This window comes from Physeter macrocephalus, chromosome 14, assembly GCF_002837175.3.
Source record: "Physeter macrocephalus isolate SW-GA chromosome 14, ASM283717v5, whole genome shotgun sequence".
Classification (NCBI taxonomy): Eukaryota; Metazoa; Chordata; class Mammalia; order Artiodactyla; family Physeteridae; genus Physeter; species Physeter macrocephalus.
Window position 1 is genome coordinate 66,858,377 of NC_041227.1, and position 17,055 is coordinate 66,875,431.

Sequence of the window (17,055 nt, forward strand, 5' to 3'; positions counted from 1 at the left end):
TTCTCGATCTTTGTCTCCATTCTTTTTCCGAGGTCCTGGATCATCTTCACTGTCACTATTCTGAATTCTTTTTCTGGAAGGTTGCCTATCTCCACTTCATTTAGTTGTTTTTCTGGGGTTTTATCTTGTTCCTTCATCTGATGCAAAGTCCTCTGCCTTTTCATTTTGTCTGTCTTTCTGTGAATGTGGTTTTCCTTCCACAGGCTGCAGAATTGTAGTTCTTCTTGCTTCTGCTGTCTGCTCTCTGGTGGATGAGGCTATCTAAGAGGCTTGTGCAAGCTTCCTGATGGGAGGGACTGGTGGTGGGTAGAGCTGGGTGTTGCTCTGGTGGACGGAACTCAGTAAAACTCTAATCCGCTTGTCTGCTGATGGGTGGGGCTGGGTTCTCTCCCTGTTGGTTGTTTGGCCTGAGGCGACCCAACACTGGAGCCTACCTGGGCTCTTTGGTGGGGCTAATGACAGACTCTGGGAGGGCTCACCCCAAGGAGTACTTCCCAGAACTTCTGCTGCCAGTGTCCTTGTCCCCACGGTGAGCACAGCCACCCCCTGCCTCTGCAGGAGACCCTCCAACACTAGCAGGTAGGTCTGGTTCAGTCTCCTATGGGGTCACTGCTCCTTCCCCTGGGTCCCGATGCTCACACTGCTTTGTGTGTGCCCTCCAAGAGTGGAGTCTCTGTTTCTCCCAGTCCTGTCGAAGTCCTGCAATCAAATCCTACGAGTCTTCAAAGTCTGATTCTCTAGGAATTCATCCTCCCGTTGCCGGACCCCCAGGTTGGGAAGCCTGACGTGGGGCTCAGAACCTTCACTCCAGTGGGTGGACTTCTGTGGTATAAGTGTTTTCCAGTTTGTGAGTAACCGACCCAGCAGTTATGGGATTTGATTTTATTGTGATTGCACCCCTCCTACCGTCTCAGTGCAGCTTCTCCTTTGTCTTTGGATGTGGGGTATCTTTTTTGGTGAGATCCCGTCGATGATTGTTCAGCAGTTAGCTGTGATTCCGGTGCTCTTGAGAGAGGGAGTGAGCGCACGTCCTTCTACTCCACCATCTTGAACCAATCTCTCTACACTGTGGTTCTAATATGAGGAAGAAACGCAGAAAGGAAGCTGGGAGGCAATTAGCAGTTGCTACCACTTGCCCTGCAGCCAACGGTGGAGCCTCACCCTCATCCTCTCAGCTGTACACACTGAGGGGGTCTTATTGCAAATAGTTGCAACTAGTAGCCCGAAGGCTTATTTTTGGCTGCAGGTACACACAGGAGGGCAGCTGAAGTGTCCCTGGAAGCAGCCCTCTACTAATGACAGATGGGGTCCTAGTAAAGAAATACCCCGGCTTCCTCGCTCCTCATCTGGGACAAGTTGGAGAAATTAACTGGATTAAGCTCCAGTTGCCACAGCACTAACCTGCTCTTAGAGCTCCCTGTTGGCTTCCTGCCCTGCCGTGCCTCACTTGCTGACTCGCCTGCAAATGGTTTCTGGGATCACCTCCCAAATCCATCACGTGCACTTGAATCCTTGTCTTAGAAATTGCTTCTGGCTCCACAACAAGAGAAGCCACCGCAATGAGAAGCCCACGCACCACTTGCTGACTCGCCTGCAAATGGTTTCTGGGATCACCTCCCAAATCCATCACGTGCACTTGAATCCTTGTCTTAGAAATTGCTTCTGGCTCCACAACAAGAGAAGCCACCGCAATGAGAAGCCCATGCACCACAACAAAGAGTAGCCCCCGCTCGCCGCATCTAGAGAAAACCTGCGGGCAGCAACGAAGACCCAATGCAGCCAAAAATTAATTAAGTAATTAACTAACTAATTAATTAATTTTTAAAAAAGAAATTGCTTCTGGGGGAACCCAGCCAAGACATCCTTCCTGCCTCAAACATCAATAATGTGATCCATGGCTGGGCAATCTGATCAGCCCACCAGGGAGACTAATTTGAGGAAGAGATTTAGAAAATTCTAAGACGTTACTATCACCTGCTTGAATGAGAGTCCTGTTTGGTCCACAGCCTCAAACACACCAAGGTGAGTCTTGAAAGCAGGATAATCATTTCCCTTCTGCATTACTCATAACTGAGGGCACCGTTCATTAGTTTTACCTTTATATTCAGCCACTGCTCTTGAAATAAATCCACTGTATCAGCGTAACAGAATGAAAAGATGGTTCCAAGTCTCAGCCACATGTGTGTACAACCCAGCCCTCCTGCCACCACCCTCTAGATGTTACCTTCTGCTATGGTGAGTTCTCAGTGTAACACCTCCTGCCCTTCCTTGGCTAGAGTCCTCAGCAGACCATTTGGTCTATCAAAGGAGCCCTACAGTGTTGGGCCTCAAAAGGAAATTGATGCGGAAGCAGGTGCCTGAGAGAGATTTTAAAAGATGTAAATAAATGGAGAGCTAGTTCATGGGCATGGATTGGAAGATACAATATCTTTAAAACGGCGCATCTCCCCCAATTGATCCATAGATTCGACACAATCCTTGTCAAAATCCCAGCAGATATTTTTGCAGAAATTAACAAGCTAATCCTAAAATTTATACGGAAATCCAAAGGAAGCAGAATAGGCAAAACAATTCTGAAAAAGCAAAATAAAGTTGCATGACTTTCACTTCCCGATTTCAAAACTTGCTACAAAGCTACTGTAATCCAGACAGTGTGGTACTGACACACAGACAGACATAGAGCAATGGAACAGAATAGAGAATACAAAAATAAACCCATACATTTATAGTTAATTAATTTTCAAAATAGGTGCCAAGGTAATTCCATGGGGAAAATATAATCTTTTTAACGTATTATGCTGGGACAACTGGATATTCACATGCAAAAAGATAAATTTAGATTATCTCACACTAGACACAAACATTAACTCAAAATGAACCATGGTGCTAAACATAAGAACTAAAACAATGAAATTTTTAGAAGAAAACATGAGGAGAATTTTTTTTACCTTGGGCTAAGAACGTTGCTCTTAGACATGCACCAAAAGTGCCATCCACAGAAGGAAAAAAAAAAATTGGTGAATTGCACTTTAATAAACTTTTAAAATGTAGAGAATTTCAAGGATCAGTCTTTCCACTGACACAAGCATTAAGCTGGCAAAAACTGTCAGAATCAACGTTTTTTCCTGGAATCTAATCAAAGCTGTAAAGCAACCAGGGGGCCTCCTTGATGAAGAAAGAGACTCAGTATTTGCTAAGAATGTGTTGTGACATTTTTGCTTATCTGCTTACTATTTCCTATTCCCCAGCTCAGTGCGGGGGGTGTGGGAACAGTGGTCTGAATTTTGGGTGTGATTTGCTAGAACAGGAAAGGGCAATACAAATTTTGTTCTCAAAGAATTGTGGTTGTACCTTTTGATCTGTCTGGTAGCTTCCTGAGGGATTGGCTTGGGCATTTGCCTTCGTTTTGCCCCCCTTTGAAACTCTTTCAAGACTGGAGCTGCTTCCTAGGTAGTGTCTGTTGAAATAATTTAAAGACATATACTGGGGCAAGGGGTGATGGACAGAGCAAGCACAGACAGACCAAAAAGCCTGGGAAGCAGGAGGCTGGAGAGGAAAATACAAAGGCATTGAAAGGCTTCCACATATACCAGGGAATCTGGAATGCAATGCATATGCCCAGGGCTGAATGCATGCCCCGAAAAGATCTGAGAAGACCCTAGGTTTGCACCTCTGGCTGATCTTTGGGTTCTTCACAAGCAGGTGAAAAGCTAAGGTGAAAGCTAAAATGCAGTTATATAGTCAGCCTGGCTAAGCATTGAAGAAGTGTCCCAGCTCAGAGCCAATCTCTAAAGATTGAGAAAGTATTTTTTGTTCTGTGTGCCTTATTCATTTTGGCTCCAGGTGTTTAAGGAAATCTCTATCAGATCACTGGCTGACTGCCAAGATAGTGGAATGGAGACTTCAGTGAATATACAACAACAAGGAATAATACAGTATTTGCAAAAATAGATTGGAAAAGTCACTAAGCAAATGGATGGCTGTAGCCAAAACAAACAACAAAAGCAAACCCTGTTGGGGCAGAGGGGCAGGGGAGAATCTAATTTCCAGAGTTATCACATTACAATGTTAAAGATGTCCAGTTTTCAACAATAACAATAACAATAAGGCATAAAAGACATAGGAAAGCGTGGCCCATTCACAAGGAAAAAACAGACAAAAAAAAGAAAATGACAGAAACTGTCCCTGAGGAAATCCAGACATTGGGCTTACTAGACAAAGATTTTAAATCTGGTGTCTTAAATATGCACAAAATGCTAAAGGAAACCATGGATGAAGAACTAAGGGAAACCAGAATGATGTATGAACAAATAGAAAATATTAATAAAAAGAAATTATACAAAGAAACCAAATAGAAATTCTGGAGCTAAAAAGTAAACACTGAAATGAGAAATTTACCAGAGGGGTTCAACATCAGATTTGCAGCAGGCAGATCAAAGAATCAGTAACTTGAAGATAGGCAAATTGAAATTATCCAGTTTGAGGTGCATAAAGGAAAAACAGAGTGAAGAAAAATGAACAGAGCCTAACGGACTTGTAGGGCCCCATTAAGTATAATAACATATGATTTATAAGAGTCCCAGAAGGAGAGGAGGGAAAGGGCCAGAGAGAATATCTGAATGGCCTCCACCATTTGTCACTACAAATCAGTAACTTAACTGTACACCTTAAGGAACTAGAAAAAGAAGAGCAAATTGAACCCAAAACTGGCAGAGGAAAGAAATAAGAAAGATTAAAGTAGAGACAAATGAAACAAAGTATAGAAAAACAGTGAAGAGGATCAACCAAGTGTTGTTTCTTTGAAAAGATCAACAAAATTGACACACCTTTAGCTGAACTAAGCAAAAAAGAGAAGATGCAACAGACTAAAATTAGAAATGGAAATGAGGCCATTATTACCAACCTTACAGATAAAAGATTATAAGAGAATAAAAATTGTATGTCAAAAATTACATAACCTAGGGCTTCCCTGGTGGCGCAGTGGTTGAGAGTCCGCCTGCTGACGCAGGGGACACGAGTTCGTGCCCCGGTCTAGGAAGATCCCACGTGCCGCGGAGAGGCTGGGCCCGTGAGCCATGGCCGCTGAGCCTGCGCGTCCGGAGCCTGTGCTCTGTAAAGGGAGAGGCCACAACAGTGAGAGACCCACGTACCGAAAAAAAATAATAAATAAAAAATTTAGATAACCTAATTATCCATTTAGAAATGGAAAGACTCCTAAAAAGACATAAATTACCAAAACTGACTCAAAAAAAAAAAGAAAATCTAAACAGATATATAAGAAAAATACAGTTGAATCAATAATCAAAAACTTCTTAATGAAGAAAAGTCCAGAGTCAGAAACGCTTCACTGATAACTTTTACCAAACATTTAAGGAAGAATTAACATCAATCCTTCTCAAACTCTTCCACAAAATAGAAGAGGAGGAAATACTTCCTAAGTCATTCTATAATACCAAAGCCAGATAAAAGCAGCAGAAGAAAAGAAAACTACATTATGTGCCAATCCTTTATGAATACAGATGTAAAATCTTCAACAAAATACCAGCAAACTGAATCCTATAGCATGTTAAGAGGATTATACAACATGACCAAGTAGGGTTTTCCCAGGAATTCAAGCGTTGTTCAACATAAAATTAACCAATGTAGTACACCACATTAATAAAATGAAGGAAAACCCACATGCTCACCTCAACTGATGCAAAAAAAAGGAAGCATTTGATTAAATTCAATACCTTTTCATGATAAAAAACACTTAGCAAACTAGGAATAGAATGGAAGTCCCTCAACGTCATAAAGGCCATATGTGAAAAACCCACAGTTAACATCACACGTGATGAACGATAACACCAAAAGCTTTTCCCCTAAGATCAGAAAGAAGGATGCCTGCTGTCACCACTGCTATTCAACATCGCACTGAAGGTTTTTGCCACAGCAATTCAGCAAGAAAAAGAAATAAAAGAAACTGGAAAGGAAGAGGTAAAATACCACTATTTGTAGATGACATAATACTCTAGCTAGAAAACCCTTAAGAATTCACAAAAAAATTATTAGAGCTAATAAACAAATTAAGCAAAATGGCAGGGTACAAGATTAACATAAAAGTTAGCTGTGTTTATATACACTAACGATGAACAATCCAAAAAGGAAATCAAGAAAACAATTCCATATATAATAGTATCAAAAATAATAATATACTTAGGAATAGATTTAACCAAGGAGGTGAAAGACTTATACACTGGAAACTACAAAACATTGCTGAAAGAAATTAAAGATCTAAGTAAATGAAAAAGCATCCCATGTTCATGTAATGGAAGAATTAACATTGTTAAGATGGCACTTTTCCTCAAAACAACACCTAGATTCAGTGCAATCCCTGTCAAAATCCCAATAACCTTTCGTTCTTTCAGAAATGGAAAAGTTGATCCTAAAATTCATATGAAATTGCATAGGACCCAGAATAGCCAAAACAATCTTTAAAAAGAACAACAAAGTTGGAGGGCTCAAACTCCCAATTTCAGAACTTACTACAAATCTACAGTAATCAAAACAGTGTAATACTGGCATAAGGACATAAATAGAGATCAATGGAATTGAATCAAAAGTCTAGAAATAAATCCATGCATGAATGGACAGTGACTTTTGACAAGGATGCCAAGACAATTCAATGGCGAAAGAATAGTCTCTTCAACAAGCAGGTGCTGGGACAACTGGATATCTACATACATGGACCCTTACACCATATACAAAAATCAATATAAAGTGGATTACAGACTTAAATATAAGAGCTAACAAAATAAAATTCTTAGAGGAAGGTATAAGGGTAAACCTTCATGTCCTTAGATTTGGTGATAGATTCTTAGACATGACACCAAAAGCATGTGAAACAAAAGAACAAAAGAGATAAATTGTACCTCATAAACATTAAAAACTATAAGAAAGTGAAAAGATGACCACAGAATGGGAGAAAATATTTGCAAATCATATATCTGATAAGGCTCTAGTATCCAGAATATATAAAGAACTCTTACAACTCAACAACAAAATGACAAACAATCTGTCTTAGTCTGTTTGGGCTGCTATAACAAAATCCAGTAGACTAGGTGGCTTATTAACAACAGAATTTACTTCTCACAGTTCTGGAGACTGGGAAGGGCAACATCAAGGTGCCAGCAGATTCGATAGAGCCCACTTCCTTGTTTGTAGACTGTTGTGTCCTCACACAGCAGAAGGAGTAACTTATCTTTCTAGTGTCTTGTTCATAAGGGCACTATTCGCATTCATGAAGGCTCTGCCCTCATGACCTATTCATCTCTCAGAGGCCCCACCTTCTAATACTGTTACATTTGAGGGGTAGGATTTCCACATGTGATTTTGGGGGAGAACAGACAGTCTATAGCACAGCCCAAGTTAAAAACAGGCAAAGGACTTGAATAGACATTTCTCCAAAGAAGGTGTATAAATGACTACCAAGCACACGAAAATATGTTCAACACCATTAACCATTAGGGAAATGCAAAGCAAAACCACAATGAGATACCACTTTATACATACCAAGATGGCTCTAGTAAAAAAAAAAAAAAAAGGAGGGCTTCCCTGGTGGTGCAGTGGTTGAGAATCTGCCTGCTAATGCAGGGGACACGGGTTCGAGCCCTGATCCCACATGCCGCGGAGCAACTGGGCCCGTGAGCCACAACTACTGAGCCTGCGCGTCTGGAGCCTGTGCTCCGCAACGAGAGGCCGCGATAGTGAGAGGCCCGCGCACCGCGATGAAGAGTGGCCCCCGCTCGCCACAACTAGAGAAAGCCCTCGCACAGCAACGAAGACCCAACACAGCAAAAATAAATAAACTAATTAATAAACTCTTACCCCCAACATCTTAAAAAATAAAAGGAAAATAGTAAGTGTTGGCAATGATGTGGAGAAATTGGAGTTCTCATACATTGCTGGTGGGAGTGTAAAATGGTGTGGCTGCTGTGGAAATCCGTTTGTCAGCTCTTCAGTAAGTTAAACATAGAATGACCCAGCAATCCACTCCTGGGTGTATATCCGCAAGATTTGAAATGCAGGTCTGCACATAGATTGGCATGGAAATGTTCATAGCCGTATTGTTCGTAATAAAGATAAAGTGAACACAATCCAACTTCCATCAGCTCATGAATGGATAAGCCAAATGTAGCATATCTGTGCAATGGAGTATTACTCGGGCATAAAAATGAATGAAGTACATGCTACCACACAGAAGAAACTCACACACGTTATGCAAAAGAAAAGAAAGCAGACACAAAAGACCACATGCATGATTCAATTTATACAGAATACCCAGAAAAGAAAAAGGAAAATCAGTAGAGACAGAAAGGAGATTACTGGGACTGGGAGTGGGGATGGGATTGACTGCAAACAGGAACAAGGGACCTTTTTGGAAATGTTCAAAAAATTAGATAGCGGTGATGGTTGCAAAGCTCAGTAAACTTACTAAAAATCATTGAATTGTACACTTACAATGCGTGAATTTTATGCTGGGTAAAGTATACCTCAATAAAACTGTTAAAATAAAAAAGAGGAAATGGGTTGAAGGAGGGGCAGTGTCAATTATTTTTTTCCCAGTAGTCCCCTTGGCTGAAATGCAAATTTAACCACTTCCTCCCCACTGACCAGCTTTAAATACTCAGGGGTGTTGGGAGGGTGTTGAGACATCTTATTTCACCGTCTTCTGAGACCTCCTGGGCCACATTCATGAGACAGGAACTGACCCAGAGGGGTCCCTTAAGGGACCCTTCCCTCAACACAGATCTACTTCTAAGGGGACTCAGGTTCACCCCAAAGGACATGGCAGCTGTTAACTTTCCATCTCCAAAAGCATCTACTTTTTAAACACAAAGGGTTAAGTTGCCACTGCTGCATCTTACCCACTCCCTAAATCATGGCTGGAGCACTCTTCTGAAAATGTAAACTGGATTCAGCCACTCCTCTGATGAAACCTCAGATGACATCCAATTTCCCTTGGAGCCAAATCTACCTTCTTCACCCCATCCTGCAAGGTCCCAGGTGGTGTGCAGGATGTGGGACTTCCATGATTCCATCTCCTAGCATTCCTTTGCTTGCTCACTCTATTCCCCACACTGTTCCCAGGTTCCTGGAGCGAGCCACACTCCCTCCCACCTCAGTGCCTTTGCACCTGCAGGTCCTTCTGCCTAAAATGCTTCCCCTGTGGCTGGGGTATTTCTTACCATCCAGGGTGCCCCCTCTGTGTCACTACCTAGACCTCTCATCGGTTTTCTATGACAGTATAATTTGCATTTAGTTTGTCCATTACTTCTTTTTGTCTGTCTCTCCCCACCAGAATACAGGCTCCATGAGGGCCACCACTCTTGTGTATTTCTGGAGAATGTCCCCAGTACCTAGCCAAGGGCATGTTCAGTGTTGGTGGGTAGAAGGCCGGAAGGAGAGAATGGGTGGGTTGGGCTGGGTGGGTGGGTGGGTAGAAGAATGGAAGAGGGGGTGGGTGGGTGAATGGGTGGGTGGAGAGAAGAATGGGAGGTAGGAAGGCAGGCAGCTGGGAGGGAGGGTGGGAAGAGGATTGAATATCCCTGGGTTAACATACATCCAGAAGCAGTGTAGTGCGGTGATCAAGAATGTAAACTCAGGAGCCCGAATGACTGAGTTCAAATCTCATCTCCGCCAGCATCAGCTGTGTGACCTTGAACAAGTCGCTTAACCTCTCTGAGCCTTGGTTTCCTTACCTGTAAAATAGGGATGATGTCGATGATGGTAATAATAACTACCTTCTCATGTTATTCTGAGGTTTAAGTGAGGTGATACCCTTTAAAATCCTTAAAACCCTGGCACAGAATCAGCTTTCAGCAAATATTAGCTCTTTTTTTTTTTTTTTAAACTACTCCTTCTCTTGATCTTTCATCCATGGTATCAGAAAACTCACCCTGAAGATCAAGAGAAAGACAAAGAAAAGCTGGCTTCCTCTCAAGAAACGTGCTCCAGAGAATATAAGTTATTTTGGTTGTGAGGAAGAGAATCTCTTTAGGGCAAACATCTTTTGAATTGGCCACAGCGGAATTTGTACCAAGTTCCTCAGAAACAGCTAGAAAAAGAAAAAGAAAAAAAGAATAAATAACAAGATGCTTTCTCTTTTTCTCTGGAGCGGTCATGTGGCTTAGCTGCAAATTGTTTCCCAAAAATGAGTCAGCTGGGGAGAGATGGCATGTGTGTTTGAGCCAACCTGTGTCATTAAAACAGCACAAAACAGCCCCCATTCACCCTGGTAACATTTCAAGGATGAAATGTTTGGGCCCATTTCCACAGCCTTAGGAATCTGATCCACCCAGGTTCAAATCCCAGCTCTGACACTTCTTTGCTAGTGTGACATGTCACCCCTCTGAGCCTTGGTTCCTCCCACTGTAAAATAAATAGTCATAATCTTATTTGCCTCACAGGGTTTGTAGGATAAATGAGATCACCTAGTGCCTAAAAAATGCAAGATACTAATAGTAGTAGTTGTGATAGCACCAGTTCTTTGAGGCTGCTGGGTGTGAACTTGCTGAATTTTGTCCCCAGGTTTCATAAATGTCTGCAAGAGACATCTGACCCTCTCACGGGCCCTTGGCTGGTCAGCAAGACAAGAATTTTCTTGAGAATTTCTTTTCTCTATTTTCTTCCTGAGTTCCCATGTGTTAAATGGCTAGGTCTCCCCATTTGACAGATGGGCAAAGCGAGGCAGGCATTCAGAGGGGTGATGTGACATGCCCAAGGGATTGTCTTCCCAAAAGCACGGAGACAGCATCCTGCTCCCTGCAGCATTGCAGCAGGAAGCCGGATTCAAGGGAAGAAGGCTCAGGGAGTCTGGGAGGGGGTCCCGAACTCAGACCTCTGCTGGGCCAGGCAGGCAGCGAGCAGGAGTGAAGCCGGCCAGCGTGCAAACTCCAGAAGAGAGGCCATTGCCTCTCCATGGGACCTTGGGCAGGTCTCTGGGCTCTCATGCTTCTCCTTGAGCTGAGACCCCTGGGGACCTCCCGGGTCTCGCTATGCCACCTCCCCCTCGGAGCTTCAGTTTCCACAGCTGGGAGAAGCGGCGGCTCACCGCCCCCGTGCCCGCCTTAAAGGTCAAGACTGTGAGGCCTGTGGGGGTCTTGTCACCCGTCCGCAGGTAGCAAACGTCACGCCGGTGGCCCCAAATGTCTTCCTAGCGGGAGACCTTTGGTGAGCAGTGGACCTTCCCCTGGGACCGGGCCCCCTCCCACCTCTTTCTCACTCCCTGGGGGAGGAGCCGGCTGCTCTGTGGGCGGGGCCTGGGGAGCGGCTCACCACATCCTCCCCTTCCTCCCCACCCTGAGCACGCGGTGGCGCTGGGATAGCAGGCACCGCCTCTGGCCGACCCACTGGCGTCTCTCTGCTGAGTGACCGAAGGGCTTGGGGTCCGACTGTCTGCCTGCTTCTCCCTGCGCGTGACTGACAGCCACACGGCTGTCTGTCTGCCTGCCTGCCTGCCCGTCTGCCTGGCTGGCTGTCTGTCTGCCTGGGTGGCCAGCTACCTCTTTGCTTGACTTCTCCTGTGTGACTGGCGGGCCAGCGCCTGGCTGCTGTCAGTCCATCCCCCATGCAGCTGATCGGTCCCTGCCCAACAACCTCTGTCTTCTGTCCGTGTGTGACCTCTTTGGGACGTGACTGATGGTTGCCTTTGCCTCTGCGTGGCCCGCCTGCCCGGAGCCCAGCTGCCATCCGTCTGGGTGACAGGTCTTGTGCTGTCTGGTCGGTGACTTGGGGCAGGTTACAGCTTCCCACCCCAGTCCCCTGCCTGTTCTCCCAGACCCCCATCCCTCACGCCAAGCCCAGCTGCCATCCCCTGGGAGCCCACCGGATTGCCCGAAGCACAGAGAGAATGGATTTCTGAGAAAGAAGTAAGACAGCAGGTAACTCACCTCTAGCTACCGCTCTGGAGGGGGTGTGGGGGGGGGAGGTACTTTCTCTGCCCAGGAAGAGGTGCAGGAGTCCTGTGGCCTCATCACACCTGGGGACGGTTCAGCCCAGCTCAGGATGCCTGGCGTGCCTCTCTGTGGGTCTGCAAGAGGCCCCAGGGACATAGAGGCAGAGGCATAGGCATGGCTGAGATGACCCCCTGAGGTTGTGGAAACCAGCCTCCAAAAGGCAGGGGCTGGGGAGGGAAAGCTGGTTCCAGACTGAACATGATGTGACAGTCACCATGGCTCCGGGCAGCTAAGCCGGGCAGGGGTGGGCGTGAGTGTGACGGGGTCTGTTTGGGGAAGGCGGGAGGCATCGACTTTGTACCAGGTTGTGTGTTTTATCTCCTTTATTTCATCTAAATCTTTTAAGATGGGTTGGTGTGCCCATTTCACAGATAAATACAGGTTCTGAGAGGTAGAGTGATTTTCCCAAGGTGACTCAACCAGTATGTAGCAGGGTCGGCAGGTGACTTGGAGGCTGGTCCTGCCCTCCACATGCTGTCTCCTCATCTTTCTCATGAAAACACGGCAGATGCGCCGATGCTGAGAGGCAAATCGGTTCTGTGTGCGCGGAGGAGAGGAGAATGAGGAAACTCAGGGAGGCTGAGCCTTGAAGGATGGGTTGAATTTTGACTTGGGGAAAAAAGGGGGAAGGAAGAAACAGGCAGACACACTCCCGGCAGAGGAGCAGGTGAGTAAACGCCTGGAGGGGAACTTAGGATGCAGAGGACCCAGGGCAGGGGGGGGCATTAAAAAGTCAGGGGCTGCTCTTGGGAGGACATCTGCTTTCCCCTGGGGGAAGGTGCGGGGGTTTTAGAAGCACATGGTAGAGTGGGGAAAACCTGGCTGGTTCAAAGTCCAGCCATGCGGCTTCCTGGCTGGGTGAACTTGGGCAAGTTTCTCTGCTTCTTCTAGCCTCGTGGAGCCTCGGTTTTCTCATCTGTGAAATGGGGAGAATGGCAGCTCCGTCCCTGTAGGGCTGGTTGTGAGGATTCGAGGGAATGAAAATATCAAAGCTGCTGGCTGGGGGACTGCCCAGGAAGGGAGTTTGCATCACGAGGAGGCTGGAGCCTGTGGAGGAGAAAGGCCAGTTTCCAAGAGCCATGGAAGATGCAGAGATACACTCGGGAACGTGCAGTCAGTCCCACCTCCCTCAGCCGCCTGGGCTCTGGCCCTCCTGGGGCCAGCGCTCAGCATGCAACAGGCGCGTGAAGCTCTCCCATCATTTTCACAACACCAGGTGAGGCTGGTGGCCTCATTCAGCCCATTTCACAGATGAGGAGACTGCCCCTCAGTGAGGAGAAGCTTTCCCCAGGTCAGCTGTGACCATAAGATGCAGAGCTGGGTTTGGGACCCCAGAGTGACAACCTGCTGGACAGGATAACAAAAAAGCAAGAGTCATAGTCCTGGGGCACCTTCTGAGAGGGGCATTGGATCAAGGGGGCTGGGCAGACCCCAGAGGGGAGCCCCGATCACCTGTTCCCCATGGTGGGTTCAGCAGAAGCCCTAATCTTGCCTGCCCCACACCTGGCAGGGAGTCTGGATACTCACATCCCCGCAGTGGAGGAAACTAAGAGCCCTTATGTTAGGACGTGGCCAAGACCCCGGGCCAGGAGAGGCAGGTGAGCAAGACAAAGGATGCGCCCCATGTGCTGCAGGCTCCCGCCTGCCCATCGAGGAAGAGAAAGGGGTTGGAGGTGGGGACTGGAGCCCAAAAGGGCTTATAGTCAGAGGAAGGGGGCTTGCTGGAGGAGGGGGCCGGTTTAAGAGAAGATAGAACAAGTAAAGCAGGCCACCAGAAGCTTTGGGAGGGACCAGCTTCTCCACAGCACCAGGACCACCCTGGGGCCTGATAAATAAGTGAATGAAAGGAAGGAAGGAAGAAAGGGCATCCTTCCTCCCAGCGAGGGGAGCCAGTGCCTTCAGAACCCTGGCAGGCCAGAATGAGGGCTCAACTTCTCCACACAGCTGGGAGGTCTCCACAGTCAGCTGGGGAGCCCTGGATCTGGCTCATCACCACACTACCGATTGTGATTTGGGGCTTTGAAAACAGTCAGACGTAGGTTCGAGTTCCATCTCCATCACTTAGTACTTGTGTGACCTGGAGTGAGTCACTTAACCTCTCTGAACCTTTGGTTTCCTTATCTGTTATATGGAAATAAGAATGCCTATCTCGGTTTGCTGTGAGGTTTTATTCAATGTGTATTTATTGGGCACTGTTCTAGGTCCTGGGGATTCGGTGGTGCACAGACAGAGCCAGTGCCATTTTGAGGGGAAAGAGCTTAGCAGTGGCTCATGAGAGATAGCAGCTACTATGTTTTACTTTAAATATCATTGGTAATAATCGTCTTGTTATTACCCAGAACACTTGGGGTAGCTTCTGGCATATACTCAGCCCTCAATAAATGATCATTCTATGATGATTCTACTCCCCTCTTTCTCAGATGGGGAAGCTGAGGCTCCGAGAGGGCTGGGGTTTCCTAGGGTCACCCAGGGAGTCATGTACAAGCAGAGGGAAGAAAGCTGTGAAGACAAGGGAACAAACACTTCCTCGGGTGGGGGGTCTTCCCCCCCATCACAGCCCCTTCCTCCCCCACTTCTCCCCTTCCGTGCCTTCTGCGGCACCCCAGCCCCCAGGGGCAGGGGAAGGGGGACTGAGAGGAGCCCCCCGCTTCGTGGCTCACAGGTGGCACCGCCCCCACTTCTCGCCCTGGCGCCCTGCCAAAGGGACTTTTTATGACAGCTCAAATGAGAGCTCTGAGTAAACTTGGAACTTCTGAAACAACCTGACGATATTCCCCGGGGTGTGAGCAGAGGTCCCTCTGAGGGCCCCCGATGGCCAGACCACCTGCAAAAGGGCCCTGCCCTCGGGTCCTCACAGCCCCCAGGAAGGATCTGGCCACTCATATCGTCCCGAGTGAGGTGGGGCAAATGCACCAGCCTGGCTCCCTGCTCAGGCCCTGGCCTCTCCTCGCTCTGTGACCCTGGGCAAGGCTCTGGGCCTCTCTGGGCCTCTATTTCCTCATCTGCCAAGAGGGCTTGATGATGTAGCCTGGGACGAGGGCCTGCAGGCTTTCTCCGGTACGAACCAGTAACCCCCAGTCTACCTGGGCCAGGGCCAGGGCAGGCTGATGGGGGCATGCTGGGCAAGGATGGGATAAAGGGCAGGTCGCCAGCCCCGCCCCCCACCCCACCCCAGCCCCCCGCCCCCGCCTCGTGACCTCAAGCAGCCCTGGTTCGAAGCATCCTCTCTTCTCTGCCTTACAGCCAGCCCCTCCTGGTCGGGGGGCGGGGAAATGGGGCTGGGATGAGGTGCGGCTACGGGAGCCCAGGGAGGCTGCACAGTCTGGGTGGGGTTGCCTAGCACAGTGAAGGGCAAATAGAGATGGCACAGGCAGGAAGAGTTTGCTGGGAGTGGGTGGGGCATGCCCCTCAGCTGGGAGAGGTTGCACAGGCTGGAGAAGTTCCCGTAGCTGGAAAGGCCAGTCAGGCTTGGAGAGGCTGCGGGGACAGGGATTCATGGCCCGGCTGGGAGAGAGAGACGAACTAAAAGATTCCACAGGCTCAGAGGTGGGACAGGCTGGGCAGGCCTTTCCCCTCATGTTCAGCTCCTACTGACTAAGCTGTCCTCCCAGGGTCTTGGCACACCTGTCCTCAGACACCCCCAACCCACCCTTTGCCACCGCCCCCCTCCCCAAACTATGTAAAAGGCAACTTGCAATACTCACACACACCTACAGTGTGCCCAGCACCCCCCTTACGCTCCCTCAGCCAGGCCAGGGCCACTGCCCCCATTCTACAAATGAGGAAACTGAGGCCCAGAGAAAAGAAGAGCCCAAGGTCCCACTATGAGTTAGAGGCAGAGCCTCCTTCTGGATCCAGGGCCACAAGGCTGGTTCTTTCCCAGCCTGAGAGCTCCGCTTTAAGAACTCGCTGTGTGGCCCTGGGCAACCCAGCGTCCCTCTATGACAATTTCTTGCTGCTAATCTGATGACAACGGTCATGGTCACTGAGACCCTGGGAGCTGAGGGTGTTGCCCCAGGTGGGGGGAAGTTCCTGAGAACAGTGACAAAGTGGATGGAGAAACCAAGACCTCTTGGGGGCTGCCTTGGGGCCTGCACCTTGTAGGACTGGACACAGCAATTTGTAGCCTCTGTCACCCATTCACCATTCTTCAGCTCCTTGTTAAGTATCTGTTATGTTCCATGCCCCGTTCTCCGCACTAGGGATGCCGCGTGAACAAAATAGGTAAATTTCCCAACCTCTGGGAGCCTATGCTTCAGGATAGAGACAGGTCATAAACACAAAACCAGGAACATTTGCTAAACGAATCCTAATATTACAGTTGCCAAGAAGGAGACAAACAAAGGGGTGTGTGGCACCCAGAACTGCAGGGGAGACCCATTCTAGACAGAGAGGGTTGCCTCTTTAAGGAGGCAACATTGTAGCTGAAACCTGAGGATAAGAAAGCAAAGAAGCAGGGGGGAAAAGTGTTCTAGGTAGAAGGAGTGGCATGTGCACAGGCCCTGAGGTGGGGGGAAAATGTTGGAACTCTGGAGCTTTTACCCTTATCAAGTGCATACAGATCCTCAATGCACTGAATTTAAGAAAGAAGAGTCAAAAAGAATAAGATTTATCTTTGGAGTGTACAGTCTACATGGGTTTCAACATTGAGGGTAAGCTTCAAAATCCATTATGATAGAAAGCATCTTCTTGCGTTTAGTCACTCATGTAACGAATGCTTTGAGCACCTACTGTCTGTCAGGCACGGGTGAGCCATTGCCATTCAGCAGTAACCAAGCAACACATGGTTCCCGCCTAGAAACTGCTCAGAATGTTGCCAAAAACACCATGAGTAGTGTGTTCTGGTGGAAGGATGGACCCCAGAGGAAGGAGTGACTCATACCTTGGAGAGGCCAAAGAGTTACAAAGGAGATGACATTTGAACTGGCTTTTGAAGCCTGAGTAGGAAGCTGATAGACAGCCGGGGAGAGCAGAGGGTTCCGGTGGCTGAAACAGCACGTGCGAAGGTGTGAGAACCAGATGAATGGGGATGTTGTGAAGATGTTCAGATGTCGGGGAT

At 47.6% G+C, this 17,055-nt stretch overlaps 1 protein-coding gene across 1 annotated transcript in view; it reads left to right on the plus strand.

The window, feature by feature from the left end:
• The first annotated feature begins 11,489 nt into the window (after nucleotides 1–11,489).
• IL21R (interleukin 21 receptor) overlaps nucleotides 11,490–17,055 on the plus strand; it is a 33,840-nt gene continuing 28,274 nt past the window's right edge. Inside the window, exon 1 of the mRNA XM_007105184.3 lies at nucleotides 11,490–11,921. The gene's annotated coding sequence lies outside the window, so the exon portion shown is untranslated. The remainder of the gene's footprint in view (nucleotides 11,922–17,055) is intronic.